At 50.0% G+C, this 16,755-nt stretch overlaps 1 protein-coding gene across 1 annotated transcript in view; it reads right to left on the bottom strand.

Moving 5' to 3' along the window:
- The window catches only part of PCNT (pericentrin), a 1,129,672-nt gene that overhangs the window by 312,292 nt on the left and 800,625 nt on the right, over positions 1-16,755 (bottom strand). The gene's annotated exons all lie outside the window — the stretch shown is intronic.

The following is a 16,755-nucleotide window of genomic DNA, read 5'->3' as shown; positions in this document are numbered from 1 at the left end:
CTTATGAGACCAATCTTCTGGACTTAAGATGAGTATGGGGCAAGGTACAAAGCAGCACCAGTAGGTCACTTCCAGCAGCCCTCTGGCACTGGTGCAGTGGTGCAATACAACATTGGATGCCCAATGTTAGCCAAAGGGAATTGTTCTTCATGAAGAGAGGCTGCAGGTGTGGACTCGCCTGTGAGAGAAGCTAAATCTGCATACCCAAGGTGGTGGGCTCTTTTAAGCTCCTTGCCTTGGAATGCTAATTTGCAGGTCATCCTGTGGGAGGGAGTGTAAACACCCTCTGCGGGATAGGCTTTGCTTCTGACCTCCTAATAGTAAAGGCCTCACCCCTGGGGGTCAGAAACTCATCTGTGGTGGCAGGCTGGCTAGGACCGGTCAGTCAGCACACCAGTAGTTGGTAGGTTTTCAGGGGGCACCTCTAAGATGCCCTCTGGGTGCACGTATGAATAGATTCGCCATTGGAATCAGGTGGGATTATTAATACAAGGTGTTTGATACCAAACACCTTTGATTTCAGTGAAGCCATAATGCAGCCACATGCATTTAAAATGGCTTCCCTGATCATCTGTACTGGCAGTACTTGAACTGAACAGCACATGGACCAATCTGCTCATGAAGATGTGTTCACACGTGTAGTATAGTGCACCCTGCCTTAGGCCTCTAAAGCCTGTTGTAGGAATGACTTACCTATATTGAAAGCAGTGTCAGCTAGCATGGTACACAAGAATGTGTAAGGAAAGTGATAAAATGCAATCCTATTTTTATCAATGTAAAACAACTTTTTAAGTAGGCTCAATGGCAAACGCCTGCGTGCTGGCTTAAAGTTTGCCCTGCCCCGGTAGCACAAATGAAAACCAGTTACTTACCTGTAACTACAGTAATCCAGTATTGGTATCTTTCATAGATTCACATGCGTGAATAATTCCCCGTCGCGCTAGTCCCATGGTAAGAATACATATAAAAGCAGTGCCTTAGAATAAAATTGTAGTAGGATGACAAGACAGTAGGCCCAAAAAGCCCAAAGCTTAGTAGCCTATCTATCCCATTATATGAAAAAGAGCTGGAAACAGCTCCAACCAATCAGATACCAGCACCCTCTAGTACCTTCCCAGCAGAGGCAGTTCTCCTCAGATTTTATTAGCACAAGTGAGAAGTAGGTATCCCCATTAGAGAACTGTCCTGCCGGGGAGGAGGGTGGATGCATGTGAATCGATACCAATACTGGATAACTGTAGTTACAGGTAAGTAACTTGTTTTCTTATCCAGTATTGGGGTATCTTTCATAGATTCACATGCCTGAATCAGAATAGCAAGCAGTAAGCCTAATATTGTCGTTTGCGGAAGGTGGGAGACAAAGCGTAAAACTTCATATCCCACACACTTCCGGAAGGTTATAGAGGAGTAGAATATGTAAATACATATACATGCAGAAACCTTCTGAAATGAAATATTTATAGTCACGTAACATACTTCATATTAAGAAACAGTATTTGACCACCAGAAACATAACAGTGAATATGATTATACTCATACATCATAAATGCAATAAGTCATTTAAAAGCCTAACCTTAATGCAGAAGATGTTGAAGAACAGCTGGTCCCACTGCTGAATCGTCTTGAGACGCAAATTGTAAGCAGTTGTGCTTTGTGAACGTGTGAACATTTTTCCATGTCGCAGCACGACAAATGTTCTCCAGTGTGACCCCAGCAAATAAGGCTGTAGAAGCAGACATAGTTCTGGTGGAATGTGCTTTCACCTTTCTGAGCAAAGGTTTGTTGGCTTTATCATGGCAAAATTGTATGACCGAAGATAACCATCTGGCTACCGTTGCCTTGGTCACGGCTTGTCCCATTGTGGCTTGTCCATAAGCGATCAACAGCTGATTAGATTTTCTTATATCCTTAGTTCTTTGAAGGTAGAACTTCAAGCAACGTTTCACATCAAGAGAGTGCGAAGCCTTTTCTGCCGGTGTAACTGGATCCGGGAAGAAGGTCTTTAGCTTTACTGGTTGGTTTAGGTGGAATGGAGACAGTACCTTAGGAATGAATTTTGGATTTGTTCCTAAAGTAACTTAATCCTTAGAAAAATGTAGAAAAGGTTCAGAAATTGTGAAAGCTAATAAAAGAGCCACCTTCCAGGTTAACATTTTTAGTTTAGCCTTGTGAATTCGTTCAAAAGGTCTCCTCATCAATTGAGATAAAACTGTATTGAGATCCCATTCTGGAGGTCGAATTCGAATTGGAGGAAAAGCTTGAAATAGCCCTTTTAGAAATTGTTTGATAAGTGACGAAGAACAGAGTGATGGCTTGTTCGAGCTCTTTCTAAATCTAAAAATCGCAGCGAGATGGACTTTGATAGAAGAGAATACTAGACCTGCTTTAGCTAGTGATAGTAAATAGGGAAGGATATCCTCTGGTGGGGCCTGAAGAGGATGCACATTATTTGTTTCGCTCCAATGACAGAAGCGCTTCCATTTAAAGCGGTATGTTTTGATAGTACTTTGAGTGCGGGCTTTAGATAGAATATCTTTACAGTCCTGAGAAATTCTGAGATCTTTGAATTCTAAGAAGTCAGGAGCAGGCGTGCAAGTGAAGCAATTGTGGATCCGGATGTAGAATCTGACCTCTCTCGCTTGTCAGCATGGAGAGTGTTGGTTTGAGATGAATCGGGCGGTGCTGTGACAACAGAAGTAACTCTTAACCAATTCTGCCTCGGCCAGCGAGGAGCAATTAGGATAAGACATCAATGTTCCCTCTTCATCTTTTGCAGAACCCTCGGAATTAATGGTATCCGGGGAAAAGCTTATGCATAAATCCCGGACCATCGCATGGACAGGGCATTCCCTCTTGATTCCTGATAGACTCTGGGGTCTCTGGTTGGCACAGGTATGCACTTGTGACAAACAGGGACCCTCTGCTCTAGTCAGGGTAAGAAAACTACTCCTTAGAAATAACCCTTGCTCACCCTCTAGGTTGTGTGGCGAGAGCAGACAATGCTAATCTTCAGGGCGATAGTTGGTTAAGAATTTATGATCACATCCAGTAAACCCACTGACCCACCACAGACGGACACCAGTCGTAGGGTTGTATCAAAAATACGTAGTCTTTATGTAAAAGATATACTTCATATGCAGGATTATCACAAGACCATGTATAATGTTTAGCGAATCAGGCCGCCAGATTTAAATAGGCAATTGTTCTTAAGTGTTCTTTATCAGCAAGGTACGCTGGGGGTCGATGCGCGCTTCGCGCTGGAGAAGCGACCCGTGGGTGAATGATGGATGACAGGGAAAACAAAAGTTGCGGACCCGGGATCCGATGCGAACTTGGGATCGAGTTCAAGTGTACCTCGTTGCGGGTGTCCGAGGCGTTTCAGGCGCGGCCTCAGGTGAGGGCGGACCCGGGACGAGGCCGGCGGTTCTCCGGGGATTTATTGGCTCGAAGCCCCCTCGAGGTGCAAGGCGGGTGAGCGGGACGGTGGAGGGTTGCGGCGATCCGGGGTCTGGAGCAACTCAAGGGGTGAGGCGCCATTCAGGCCTGCGGGACATACTTCTTCTTAGTACGCCGGGTCGTACCTGTGGATCTGTGTGGGTCGTCGCATTCTCGGGCAGGCAGGTGCAGCACCGGGCCTCCCGTGTAGGAGAGTAGGGTCTGCAATCCTATGGTCAGCCCAGATTTTTGCTTTTTGCTTCACTGGTTTACGACTTTTCCTGGCTGTGGGCCTGCTAATCAGACCCACAGCCTAGCTGTTCTCTCTCTAAATTGACATCCATGTACTTTAGGTGCATTTACCAATTGGTATTGGGTAACTCTTATAAGTTCTTGTACAGTGTACCATAGGTACCCAGGGCATAAGTGAACCCAATGCCTATCAGGGGCTGCAGCATGTATTATGCCACCCAAATCTGACACAACTGGCTGATCAATCAGCTGGGGCAAGGTGGTGTAATCACCCTTTGCTTTAGATATAGTATACCTATATCTAAACCTAAAATGGACACATATACTCCTATAAGTCACTCCTATGGCAGGCCTTAACAATCCTGGAGGCAGAGTGCTTGGAATTATGTGAGATAGTGCTCTGGCATGAGCTGAGCCTGTCTACAGCTTTCGGAACCAAGTCCTTTAGCGGTTTCCATGATAACGCTATACCATATACTCAAGTGCATTATAATCCTCACGGTTATGGTTAACTTTGGCATAGCATTATAAAAACATGTCGAGTAAGGTGTCATACGAATTGGAATACTACCCCCTCGCCAATTCTGGTGACGGGGGTAGCATTCCACCCTTCTAGAGGCGATTTAGAAAAGGGGGTGGTGATGAACAGAGTGTCTGAATTAAACAGACCACTCTTACCCAGTCCAAAGATCAGGGCTTGATCCATCACCGTTATTTATCTCACTGCCCCATCCCAGCTTAGAACCTGGCTATATGCAAATCAGTCTGTCCCTGGCCCAGTGCATCATGGGAACAGGGCAGACTAAACTACCAAGCCAATTCTTCACCAGAAAGGAGACAAGCTACCGGGGACCGGTTTCTGGCATTTCAGCCGTCTTCGGCCCGGCTTGCTTGAATCCTGATGGAGCAGTGAGAAAGGGACTCATGTCTGAGTATACCCTGCCACACCTATAGTGGCCAAAAACGATTTAGAAAAGGGGGTGGTGATGAACAGAGTGTCTGAATTAAACAGACCACTCTTACCCAGTCCAAAGATCAGGGCTTGATCCATCACCGTTATTTATCTCACTGCCCCATCCCAGCTTAGAACCTGGCTATATGCAAATCAGTCTGTCCCTGGCCCAGTGCATCATGGGAACAGGGCAGACTAAACTACCAAGCCAATTCTTCACCAGAAAGGAGACAAGCTACCGGGGACCGGTTTCTGGCATTTCAGCCGTCTTCGGCCCGGCTTGCTTGAATCCTGATGGAGCAGTGAGAAAGGGACTCATGTCTGAGTATACCCTGCCACACCTATAGTGGCCAAAAACGATTTAGAAAAGGGGGTGGTGACACGACATGTACCTAACTGTGAACCCCGGTTAAAGTTAACTCGAGCCACAGCATCACAAATTGGATGCTGCCACCACAGACACAAGTCTGACCTCCTGCTGCTGGGAGTCCTTTCAGCGAGGGAGGCTTGGACAAAGGTTTTCCTGCCTTGGGAGGTGCTAGCACCACCCCAGACAGGATTTTGTGTATTAGGTAGGACCGGGCTGAAAGGAATGAGACATGCCTGGGGCACACAAGGTGCCCTGTGCATACACCGGTTCAAGCCAGTTGCTGGGGCACTCCAGCCCCAGCTCTGGCGCGAGACCGGACAAAGGATAGGGGGTGTAACCCCTCTCCTTCCTGGTCCCACCCATGGGAGGGACCTAGTGATAGTGTAGCCCCCTTTAGCAGGATAAAGGTAGGAGCTGGTCCCATTCCAAATCAGATTAATCCTGAACTGAAACTCTACAAGAAGAAACTCTGGACTTCGACTTTCTACACAGAAGACTGAAGAAATCTCCCTTGTGGGCAAGGAGTGGCCACCCTGCACCAGCAGGCACCATCAAGCGTCCAGCGTCTTCACTTTGTCGTCTTCCCTCGAGGATCCAGACTTCAGAGCCAGACGAGACCCGGATTCCCAGACCCCTCCGACCTCAACTCACATCTGCAGCACAGCTGAGATCCGTGGGTGCGACGAGACACTTGGGACCGGCCATCTTGGAGAAACTGCACTTCGCTTTCAGCACGACTTCTGAGGTAACCTCGACGAAGTGCTTTGGGAATTGAGAAGCCCCAGCCCCGAGCAGCTCCTGCACCGAAGACCAGCCCTCCAGCATCCACGAGATCTGCGTGGGGCCCTTCTGCCTGTTTGCTGCTCCACGCGTTGTCTGGTCACTTGCCGGTTGGCTAGTGGCCTCCTAGACGCCGATCCACGACATCAGCACCGCTGGTCTGGTTGCTCCAGACTGGCCCTTGCTTCCTTTCAAAAGAGAGGCACCCCGGACCCTCCTGGTCCACACTAGACATCTTTCCCACTTACCGCGTGGGTTGCCTTTGCCAAGGCCTGTTGACTCCAAATCCGGATCCAACACCGCCGACAGCGAGAGCCTGCGTGGGACAGGTCATGCCTCCATCCTGGTCGTCGAAGACACCACCTGGTCCACGTGGCTGCAGAGTCAAGCGTCCACTCTTCACCTGATCACGACGACAGCCTCTGGTTCCTTCCTGGTTCCACTCCAGTCATTGGCTAGTGACTTTGAACATTGTCCCCTCTGCATTCAAGGTCTTCAGCTTCACTGATCCACCCTTGGATCACACCAGACATCTTCCTCCTGGTCGCCTGCAGCATCTTTTCTTTCAGGCTCCATAGACTTCAACGCAGAAATCCGACACGACTTCGCACCTATGCACCCGAAGCCCGTGGGTGAGGTAACAAGAGCATTTCGGTGCTCAAGGGTAGATTGACTCTCCTAGTGTCCAGTTTCACAGTCGTTTTAGTCTTATCTAGTCAGGATTGTCCGTACTCACCTTTTTCTTGAACTGTACTGGCCATAGACGTTCTTATGGACCTCGCGTGTGAGTTCACACTCTGCACACGCGTTCCGTGGGCCTCCTATTACTTACCTACAGTTAGGGTAGTGTAGTCCCAGCGATCCTACAGCCTCTGGACAGCTCCATTCCTTTAATCGACTTCCTTATACCACTTGTTTAGTATATGGTTTGTTGCGCCCCTAGGGCAACATTGTAACTCGTGCAACTTCACGTATTTTCTTGTCATGTGCTTAGCCCTCTGATCTCATAAAGAGTTTAGAGGTGTATGCTAGTTAATAAATATCTTGTTTATTTTCATAACTACCTGTGTGGTGTCCTTTCATTTGGTATTCAAAGGGTTATATGTGGTAAAACAGCTGGCTTCACATGCCAAAAGAGTTTCAGCCGTCTTCGGCCCGGCTTGCTTGAATCCTGATGGTGCAACCCCCTGTTTAATTATTTTGTCCACCATAAGCGTGGAAGGGTATACTCAGACGTGAGTCCCTTGCTCATTGCACCATCAGGATTCAAGCAAGCCGGGCCGAAGACGGCTGAAATGCCAGAAACCGGTACCCGGTAGCTTGTTTCCTTCCCAGTGAAAGAATTGGCTTGGTAGTTTGGTTTGCCCTGTTCCCATGATACACTGGGCCAGGGACAGACCAATTTGCATATAGCCAGGTTCTGAGCTGGGATGGTGCAGTGAGCTAAAAAACGGTGTTGGATTAAGCCCTGATCTCTTGACTGGGTGAGAGTATTCTGCTTAATTCAGAAACTCTGTCCATCACCACCCCCTGTTTAATTATTTTGTCCACCATAAGCGTGGAAGGGTATAGCTCAGACGTGAGTCCCTTGCTCATTGCACCATCAGGATTCAAGCAAGCCGGGCCGAAGACGGCTAAAATGCAAGAAACCGGTCCCCGGTAGCTTGTTTCCTTCCCAGTGAAAGAATTGGCTTGGTAGTTTGGTTTGCCCTGTTCCCATGATACATTGGGCCAGGGACAGACCAATTTGCATATAGCCAGGTTCTGAGCTGGGATGGTGCAGTGAGCTAAAAAACGGTGTTGGATTAAGCCCTGATCTCTTGACTGGGTGAGAGTATTCTGCTTAATTCAGAAACTCTGTCCATCACCACCCCCTGTTGTTTAATTATTTTGTCCACCATAAGCGTGGAAGGGTATACTCAGACGTGAGTCCCTTGCTCATTGCACCATCAGGATTCAAGCAATCCGGGCCGAAGACGGCTGAAATGCCAGAAACCGGTCCCCGGTAGCTTGTTTCCTTCCCAGTGAAAGAATTGGCTTGGTAGTTTGGTTTGCCCTGTTCCCATGATACACTGGGCCAGGGACAGACCAATTTGCATATAGCCAGGTTCTGAGCTGGGATGGTGCAGTGAGCTAAAAAACGGTGTTGGATTAAGCCCTGATCTCTTGACTGGGTGAGAGTATTCTGCTTAATTCAGAAACTCTGTCCATCACCACCCCCTGTTGTTTAATTAACTTTCTAAAAGTAGCATTTGCAAACACAGGATATTAAAATAAACTTTACTAAAAGAAGTATTTTATTATTCTGAGTTCAGGCATACTAAATTTGACTTCCTACCATGTTCCCCGAGTGTACTGGGATTATAGAGTAATAATCCAGCAGCCCATTCTGGTCTATGAGAACAGGTAGCCTTGCAATAGTGAGAAACGAGAATGGCTGTAATTCACTATTAGGACATGCCACGCACAACAGGGCTTGTCCTACCTTATGCTTACAATGAACCCTGCTCGTGGGCCTACCAAAGGGGTGACTGATATGAAGTAAAGGGAAGGGTTAGAGGCTGGTAAGTGTGTGCACTTACCGAGCCAGCATGACAGTACCAGACTACAAGCAGGTTCTGCAATGGCAAACCTTAGACATATTTTACAGGGCGGCTTCTGTGGGTGGAGCAACCTGCGCTGCAGGCCCACGAGCCGTATCGGTATTTACAAGCCCTGGCACTCCTGGTGCACTTTACTGGGGACTGACAGTAAATCCAATAAGCCAATCATGGAAATCAATTACACATATATACTTTACATTGGGAGCACTTGCACTGCAGCACGGATTGGCCGTGGCGCAGTGCCCTGAGCAGCAAACACCAGCAAAACATCTGAGGCACATAAGCAAAAAGTGGAAGGGAGACTCATGCCAAGGTGCCAGGTCTAACAATTCCCGTTGAGGAAATCTAATGGCGTAATAAAGGCATTTGCTGTTCTGTTGCATTGCAAACAGGTTTAGAGTTGGTGTGCCCCACATTCGGAAGATCCTGTTAAGCCATGTTTGATAACCCACTCCCACATCTCTTGAGCTTCCTGCGATAGGGAGAGAGACCTCGTCCCCCTTGCTTGTTGATGTAATACATGCTAGTGGTATTGTCCGTCGCACCAGCACGGAGGAGTTCGCAATTCTCGGAAGGAATGCTTGCAGAGAGAGAACAATGGCTCTAATTTCGAGACTGTTGATGTGCTTTTGCTGATATTGTTGAGACAATCGTCCCTGAATTTGAAGGTCTTGGAGGTGTCCTCCCCACCCCTCCATAGATGCGTCCGTGGTCAGGACAAACTCTGAGAAAGTGGCTAGGAACTTGAGACCCAGAGACAGATTGCTTCTTTTTGACCACCAGTGGAGAGCCTGTATCATTCTTGTAGTCACCTTTATGGAATCGTCGAATGACCCTCCGGCCTGCTGCCATTGTCTGCGCAGCTCTTCTTGCAGCAGTCTCATCCTGAGTCTTGCAAGCGTGACTAAACTTGTCGCCGAAGAGGACATCCCCAGAAGAGAAGCAAATGTTCGGACAGAAACTGACTTTTTTCTTGAAATTAACCTTGCCAGGCTTTGTAACTTGGTCTGGCGATCCCGTGACAAGAACGCTTTGCATTGTTGGGTGTCTAGTGTTGCTGCCAGAAAGGTTAGAACTTGGAGGGGTTGCAACTGTGACTTGTTGGCATTGAGAGTAAGTCCCAGATTTGAGATTAGATGAAGGCAACTTTTAACTGCCGGTCTCGTAGCCTGTTTTGATGGACCCTTGAGCAGTCAATCGTCGAGGTATGGGAAGACTTGTATTCCCCGAGACCTCAGTGTGGCAGAGACTGGAGCTAGACATTTTGTGAATATTCTTGGTGCTGATTTCAGCCTGATCGGGAGCAACTTGAATTGAAAATGGACGGCAGCCACCGTGAATTGTAGGTATTTGCGATATTTGGGATGTATAGGGATATGGAAGTAAGCGTCTTCCAAGTCCAGAGAAGTCCTAAAGTCCCCTTCGTTGAGGCAGCTCAACACATCTGCCAACGTCACCATCCAAAAACTCTGTTGCTTCAGAAACTTGTTGATTCTGCGCAAGTCGAGAATCGGGAGCCACCCCCCCCCCCGATTTTTTCCTTATGAGAAAGAATTGAGAGTAGAATCCTTTCCCTTTTTGCGAGACCTGGAACTCTTTCTATCGCATTCTTGCGGAACATGTTTAAAGCTTCTTTGAACAGTAAAAGAAGACGAGGGAAGGGGGGACCCTTGGGCGGGGTCGTAGGTGGATTCTTTAAGAACTCCAGAGTGTGCCCTCTTTGAACAAGGTCGAGGACCCACGTATCTGATGTGATGTTCTGCCATTGTTGGAAAAAGGCTGAGATCTTCGCGACCACAGGGAGGGCAGAAGGTTCAACTGGCATCCGGCAAAGATCATTGTCGTTTATTTGAGTCGCGGCCTTGATTGCTCGATTTCCGGCGTCCGCCTTGACGAGAGACATTGCTTGAAGATGATTGCTTGTACGAAGACTGGTAATAAGGCTGTTTATATTGAGACTGGTAGTGTCTATTTAGGTGATTGTGGTAATTTCCCCTCAAGGAAAATCCACGACCACTTGATCCTCTGAAAGATCCTCTCTTATACTGCAGGGTACCCAGCGACTTGGCCATGTCCGTGTCTGTCTTGATGGTCAATAAAGCGTCCTCTATATGCTTACCAAAGAGTGATTCGCCATCGTAAGCCATATCTAATATTTTAGTCTGTACCTCCGGTCTAAAAGAGGTTGCTCTGAGCCACCCTGGCGTCTGAGAACAGCAGCTCCTGGTAGCTGCCGAAATTTAGTGTTTGCAATATCTAAGGCGCAGTCAATTATTTCTGATGCAGCCTATTCTCTTTCGAGCACTATCCTTCGTGCTTCCTGCTGGCAATCTTCAGGTATCAGCTCTAAGAATTCCGTTAAATCTGGCTGTCATATCGTGCCAAAATTGCCAGAGAATTAGCTGCCTTGATGGATGATGCAGCATTGGTGGAGAATTTTTTTCCTATCAAGTCCAATGGTCTGCCCTCTTTATCTGGTGAAGTTTAGATTGGGGTAGACAGATTTTTTGACGTCTGTTGTGCAGCCTGCGAAATTACAGAATCAGGACACTGGTGACCCACCGACAAGATGGAGTATCTGGTGGTGCCCGATATTTATTTTCGATTTGAGGAAGGACTGCAGGAATAGAGGCAGGCGTCTTCATAATCTTAAGACCTTCCTTCCAAATAAAATCTATAATTGGTATAGCCATGGTGATTTTCCTATACCCTTCTTTAAAGTCGTGAAGAAAACAATCAGATTTCTCGTTAGTGACCGGAAGTTCAAACCGTGTAGCAGCCCTTTGCATGATATTATGAAAGCCGCAATATCCTCAGGTGGGGAGTCAGCTGGTTGCGGTACAGGAGGCGAAGGCATGGGGATTACATATTCATCCCAAGTATCTCCAGGCACATCATCATTAGGCAATTCGCCTTCCTCTCTTTCATCCTCATCTGACGGTGAAGTATCCTGATTTCCTTGTGATTCCTTACCTTAGAATATCCCCAGGCGTCAGACTGGATCCGGAAACTTTTGCGTAGCAATACCCCTGCGCGTCGGTAGGCGTCGTCTGCGGATCCGCGTCAGTCGTCGGCGTCGTTAGCGCCGGAATAACGTCGGAGTACTTAGACGCCGCCCAAGCGCGCTGACGTCAGTTCTGATACACAGCTTTTCCGCGCCAGATACGCAGAGCCATGATAGAACCAACACTGGTGCCATGAAACCAGGGCCCTGAAAGGGGATGACCTTAACCCTAGATATCGGTTTGCAGAACGGGGAGGATGGGTGGGTGGGTCGGTAAGGAATCTATCACTAACTAATGCCTCTTACAGATATATCGTTACACAAGTAGTAACTTATGCATCTGAAAGAGACACGTTAGTGATAGATTCCTTACCTTAGAATAGATACCCCAGCAATACCAACACCGGTGGTGGGTCTGCGAACCAATAATCACACCAGAAAGTCCTGGAGGACGGAACGGCCAAAGAAGCCATCCCTCTGGACTTGACTGTTCAGGCAGTAGTGTCTAGCGAACGTGTGCAGCGAGGCCCACGTGGCTGCCTAGCAAATGTCTTGTAAGGGGACTCCTCGGCCCAGGGCAGTTGTTGCCGTGGCCCGAGTGGAATGAGCCCGCAAACCAGCAGGGGGCTCCTTTCTTGCCATGGAGTAACATGCCTGAATACACAAGATGATCCACCGCGAAATGGTCCTCTTGTGTACTGCCTTGCCCTTCTTCGCGCCCACGTAACCAACAAAGAGTTGGTCATCCACCCGGAATTGGTGTGTGCGATCTAGATAATAGGAGAGCGCACGTTTTGGATCCAGACGTTGGAGCCTCGCTTCCTCTTTCGAGGGATGTGGAGGCGGAAAGAAGGTGGGCAAAGTAATGGACTGCCCGATGTGGAAGGCCGTGACAACCTTGGGCAGGAAGGAAGGTCGTGTACGCAACACCACCTTGTCTGGATGAACAGATAGGAAAGGTGGAATAGAGGAAAGAGCCTGGAGATCACTCAACCTCCTGGCAGAGGTGATGGCGACCAGGAAAGCAGTCTTCAATCTGAGAAGACGGAGAGGACAGTTATGGAGCGGCTCAAAGGGAGCACACATCAGATAAGTGAGAACAAGATTCAAGTCCCACTGGGGCATCACAAAGGGAACAGGAGGGAACGTGTGTGATGCCCTTCAGAAATCTATTCACAATGGGGGACTTGAATAAAGAAGGCTGATCAGGTAGCCTTAAGAAGGCGGAAAGAGCAGAGAGGTACCCTTTAAGAGTGCCCAGAGCAGAGCCCTGCTGGGCAAGGGAAAGAAGAAAGAGCAGCACTTCCGAAAGGGGTGCAGAGAGAGGATCCACAGCCTTTGCTGTGCACCATGAACCAAATCTGTTCCAGCTGCAGGCATATACAGACTTTGTCGAGGGACGCCTGGCTGCCAGAATGATGTCACAGACTTCAGGAGGCAAGTCAAATGGCCGCAACTGTCGCCGCTCAATCTCCAAGCTTGTAGGTGGAGACTGGACAGGTTCGGGTGCAGCAACGTCCCCTGCTGCTGCGACAGAAGGTCCTCCCGAAGAGGCAGACAAATCGGGGGGATCGACTGACATGCTGAGTAGCTCGGGATACCAGTATCTTCGTGCCCAGTCCGGAGCCACAAGGATAACTTGGGCCCGGTCGCGCCTGATCTTCTTCAGCACTCTGGACAGAAGAGGTATAGGCGAAAAGGCGTATGCACCTGGCTCCCCTGCGATAGGTAACACCGGTACTTCGGTACTCACAAGGATGCTGGCCTTAGAACCTTCTATGTTAAAGGGTTTGCTTGAAGTCCTCTCCGAAGAGTCCTTAAACTGTAATTTTCCAACCGCGAATTTCCCATAGATTTGTACAGAACTCGCATCTGTATTCACACACTGCACCCATCCTCTGTGGGCTCCCTGTGACACTCTTTTGGGTGGGTCCCAGCGATTGTAAGTGCTCTAGGCACTGTGTCTAGTTAAGTTGTTCTACCATTTTTTTAGTATATGGTTCGGTCTCCCCCTAGAGCCCGCTGTGTATTGTACTATTGATTAAGTATTGGGTGTCTTGTGCTCTAATCTGGTATAGAGATTAGTAGAGAGTGTTTAGTAATAAAAACATATTTTATAGATCTCGTGTGGGTCTCCTTTTATTTGGTTATTCAGGAGATTTTGATCTGGTAAAAAAAGCTCTTTTACATTCCTTCGAGACTTAGCCTATAGGCTGCTCTCCACAGCTACCACTAGGATAGCTTTCTATAAAGGTTGTCTTTAACCTAATCATCAATTAGGGTTGTTTGGACTGGTACCGGGTGCCCACTTTAATTAGTGGACAGCATATACCAGGCCAATGTCTCACACACGACAGGACCAGAGAAGCAGCACTTCCTAGAGGACTAAAAATGAGGAATTACCACACTGACCAGAGAAGCAGCTAGCAGCACTGTCTACAGGACTAAAAAGCATTTGCAATGCAATAGGTCTCGCATTCCTTAACGTTTGAGCTATTGGCGTTGCAAATAATAATGCAATGCCAATAGCTCAAATCTCATGCAGCACCATCTGTGAAAGTATATCACCATGAACATGCACTCATCTTAAATGTGCAGCTCCGTCTGTGAAAGTCTATCCCCGTGAATGTGCACCCCATTTCTGAATGTCTAACATGTGAAATGAGCCTGTGAAAGACTAACAATAACAAGTGTTACCTTTTTAGGTCTTGCGCCTAGCGTTGCAGTGTGCAGCACTGTCGCACATCGTGAGACCTCTTGTACGAGGTTTAGAAAGCTACCCACACGTTCATGCTTGTGGGTTTGCTTTCCCCGTCTGGCAATGGCTTGCGCGTCCTTTAAAAAAAAAAAAAAGAGGGGCGTGGCCAAGATGGCGGGGTAGAAAGACGTGTCTGCCGGAGCTCCTGACCCCATCCGAGGCCCCAAGCCCTGATTTCAGCTAAATCTCCACCCCGGAGACACGCTGAGTAGCTGAGCTATCAGGGAAGTTGGTCACCGCCTGGCCACCGACACCAGCGCCCTGCAGGGCGAGAACTCCCCGAGTTAGCGGTGCCGAGTTGCTGACCGGTGCCGACCGGGGCTGGCACATCACCCCAGTCCCAGCGGGACGGTGGACCACGAGACAGCGGTGAGGCGCAGAGCTGACCGACTGGAGTGTGCGGAGCTCCCTGACAGCAGCGGACTACGGATCCAATCATAGCGGTGTGGGGCGGCGCGGTGTCCGCGGCGCCTCCGCTCTCTTCCCTGCGTTCCAAGATGGCGACGCACCGGGACCGGGGATCTCCGCCCGGACCTGAAGATGGCCCCAAGACCGAACAGTGAGTGCCCTGACTAGAGCGGTTGCTCTCCGCTGCTAGGTGGGATCCCCGGGCGACGAAGCAGGCGGGGTGCTGGAAGCAGTGGACCCACTGGCCGGAGCCTGAAGATCTCCCCGCCCGAGGTGCTGGCGTGACCGGGGTGGGAGCTACGCAAGTGCCCGGCTTGGAGGCCTCCCCGAGCCGTGCGGGAGGCCGGGCGCGGCGTCCAGCGGGGCTGCGGCCCTAACGAGCGCTGATTAAGGCCGACTAGACACGGGCACCTGACGAGCCTGTGGCACCCCTGCGCCCCCGGCGCCAACCCACTTGTGCGCTGGGCCACCAGCGAGGCCCACAGCAAACCGGCCGCGCACGCAGAGACATGATGCAGGCGGAGGAGCTGCGGACGCACCCTTGAAAGAGCTATCTCCCTCGCAGACACCTCGGAGTACACAGGGGGGAGACAACGAAGATCTGGGCGGCAGCCCTTACCGTCGGATGCCGCGACTGGCGTCGGACCCAAGCAAGCACGGGGACACGACCAGAGGGCTGTGGGGGAGGGGGCGCGGAGCGCTACGGGACACAGTGCTGATGTGGTGCGTCCCTCGACCCCGAGTACCGGCTGGACATCAGTGAAAGCATCGGAGCCCCTGCGCCACTGTTCGCCCCAGAAACGCAGCACCGGTGACTCCCTGAAACAACGAGCGCAACTTCCCCCACTTCAGCCTGGGGTGCAGCGATTGACCCTGACCAGCCGTGGTCTTTGAGGTTAACGTAGACCAACGCCTGCCCTGGCCCGGAGACAGACTCCTGGGGGTGCGGGAGTTGGCGTGAGGAAAGGCAGAGACGGGCATACGGACTGGTAGAGAGGCCTGCATCATGGCTGCTCAACGAGGGGGTAAACGCAATGATCGCACGCTTCCGGAGATGCTCAACAGACAGCAGAACAAGGGGGACAAGAACTCTTCCTCGCCTGGAGCGGCTGGGAGCTCACACTCTGGTGTGGCGGCGGAACCTCCGGTCACCAGATCCTTTTTAGAGTCTCTATTTGGCACGCTGAGGGAAGACTTCCAGGCCCTGAAGGAGGAAGTAGCAGGAGAGGTGAGAGAAATCCGCAGGGAGGTGGAAGGTTTGGGTGAGAGAGTGGACACTGTGGAGAACTCCACGCACAGACAAGATGAGGAGATCACTCTTTTACAGCAGGAAGTGCTGACTCTCAGGGAACAGCACTTAGACCTCCAATTGCACAACGAAGATTTGGAGAATAGGTCACGAAGGAACAACATTAGGGTCCGGGGTGTGCCATCATCGGAGGAAAACCCTGATATAGTCAGGTACCTGCAGGAACTCTTCCGCATGGTCTTGGGAGAAGGGGACGATTTCCTCATTAGAATCGACAGAGCACACAGGGTGGGACCCCACAGAAGGGCTAATGGGCCCCCCCCCGGACATCCTGGCGTTCCTCCCAGACTTCCCGCTGAAGGAAAGGATCATGGCGGAGGCACGAAAAGCGCGCTCGCTCACCTTCTGAGATCACCCTGTGGCGCTATATCAGGACCTGTCTACACTCACGCTTCAGAAGCGTAAAACATTTAAGATTGTGACAGACTTCCTCAAGCAGCACGACACGCCCTACTCCTGGGGGCACCCCTTCCGTATTATCTTTAAGTGGCAGGGAGAGACACACCATTTGCGGAACCTGCAGGACACCTGCGAAATCCTGGGCATCACCGCGGAAGAGGAGGAATCCCATACGCCGAGAAGGCGGCGCACGGCTGATGGAGATTGGCAACGAGTTGCACGAAGAAGAAGGACGGCGGAGGTGTCGCGGAGGCCAGGGTCTCCAACTATTAGAGCGGAACGAGAAGCCGCTGTCCGGACGGCGTCCGAGGAGGTTGGAGGTCCAGGGGAGGTTGCACTGACCGCCTAATCGTGCTCCGGTGGGAGATAATCATAGCACTGTCTCAACTGCCGGCTGAAATGGGGGGAGGGGGCGATGGTTGGACCACGTGTGGCTGGACGTCCACTAAGGTAACATTCCACAGACTGGTCCGTTTGGGCCTGTC

This window comes from Lissotriton vulgaris, chromosome 2_1 (assembly GCF_964263255.1).
Source record: "Lissotriton vulgaris chromosome 2_1, aLisVul1.2, whole genome shotgun sequence".
Taxonomy (NCBI): Eukaryota; Metazoa; Chordata; class Amphibia; order Caudata; family Salamandridae; genus Lissotriton; species Lissotriton vulgaris.
The sequence above is the reverse complement of the archived record's forward strand: the minus strand, read 5'-3'. Positions and strand labels throughout refer to the sequence as shown.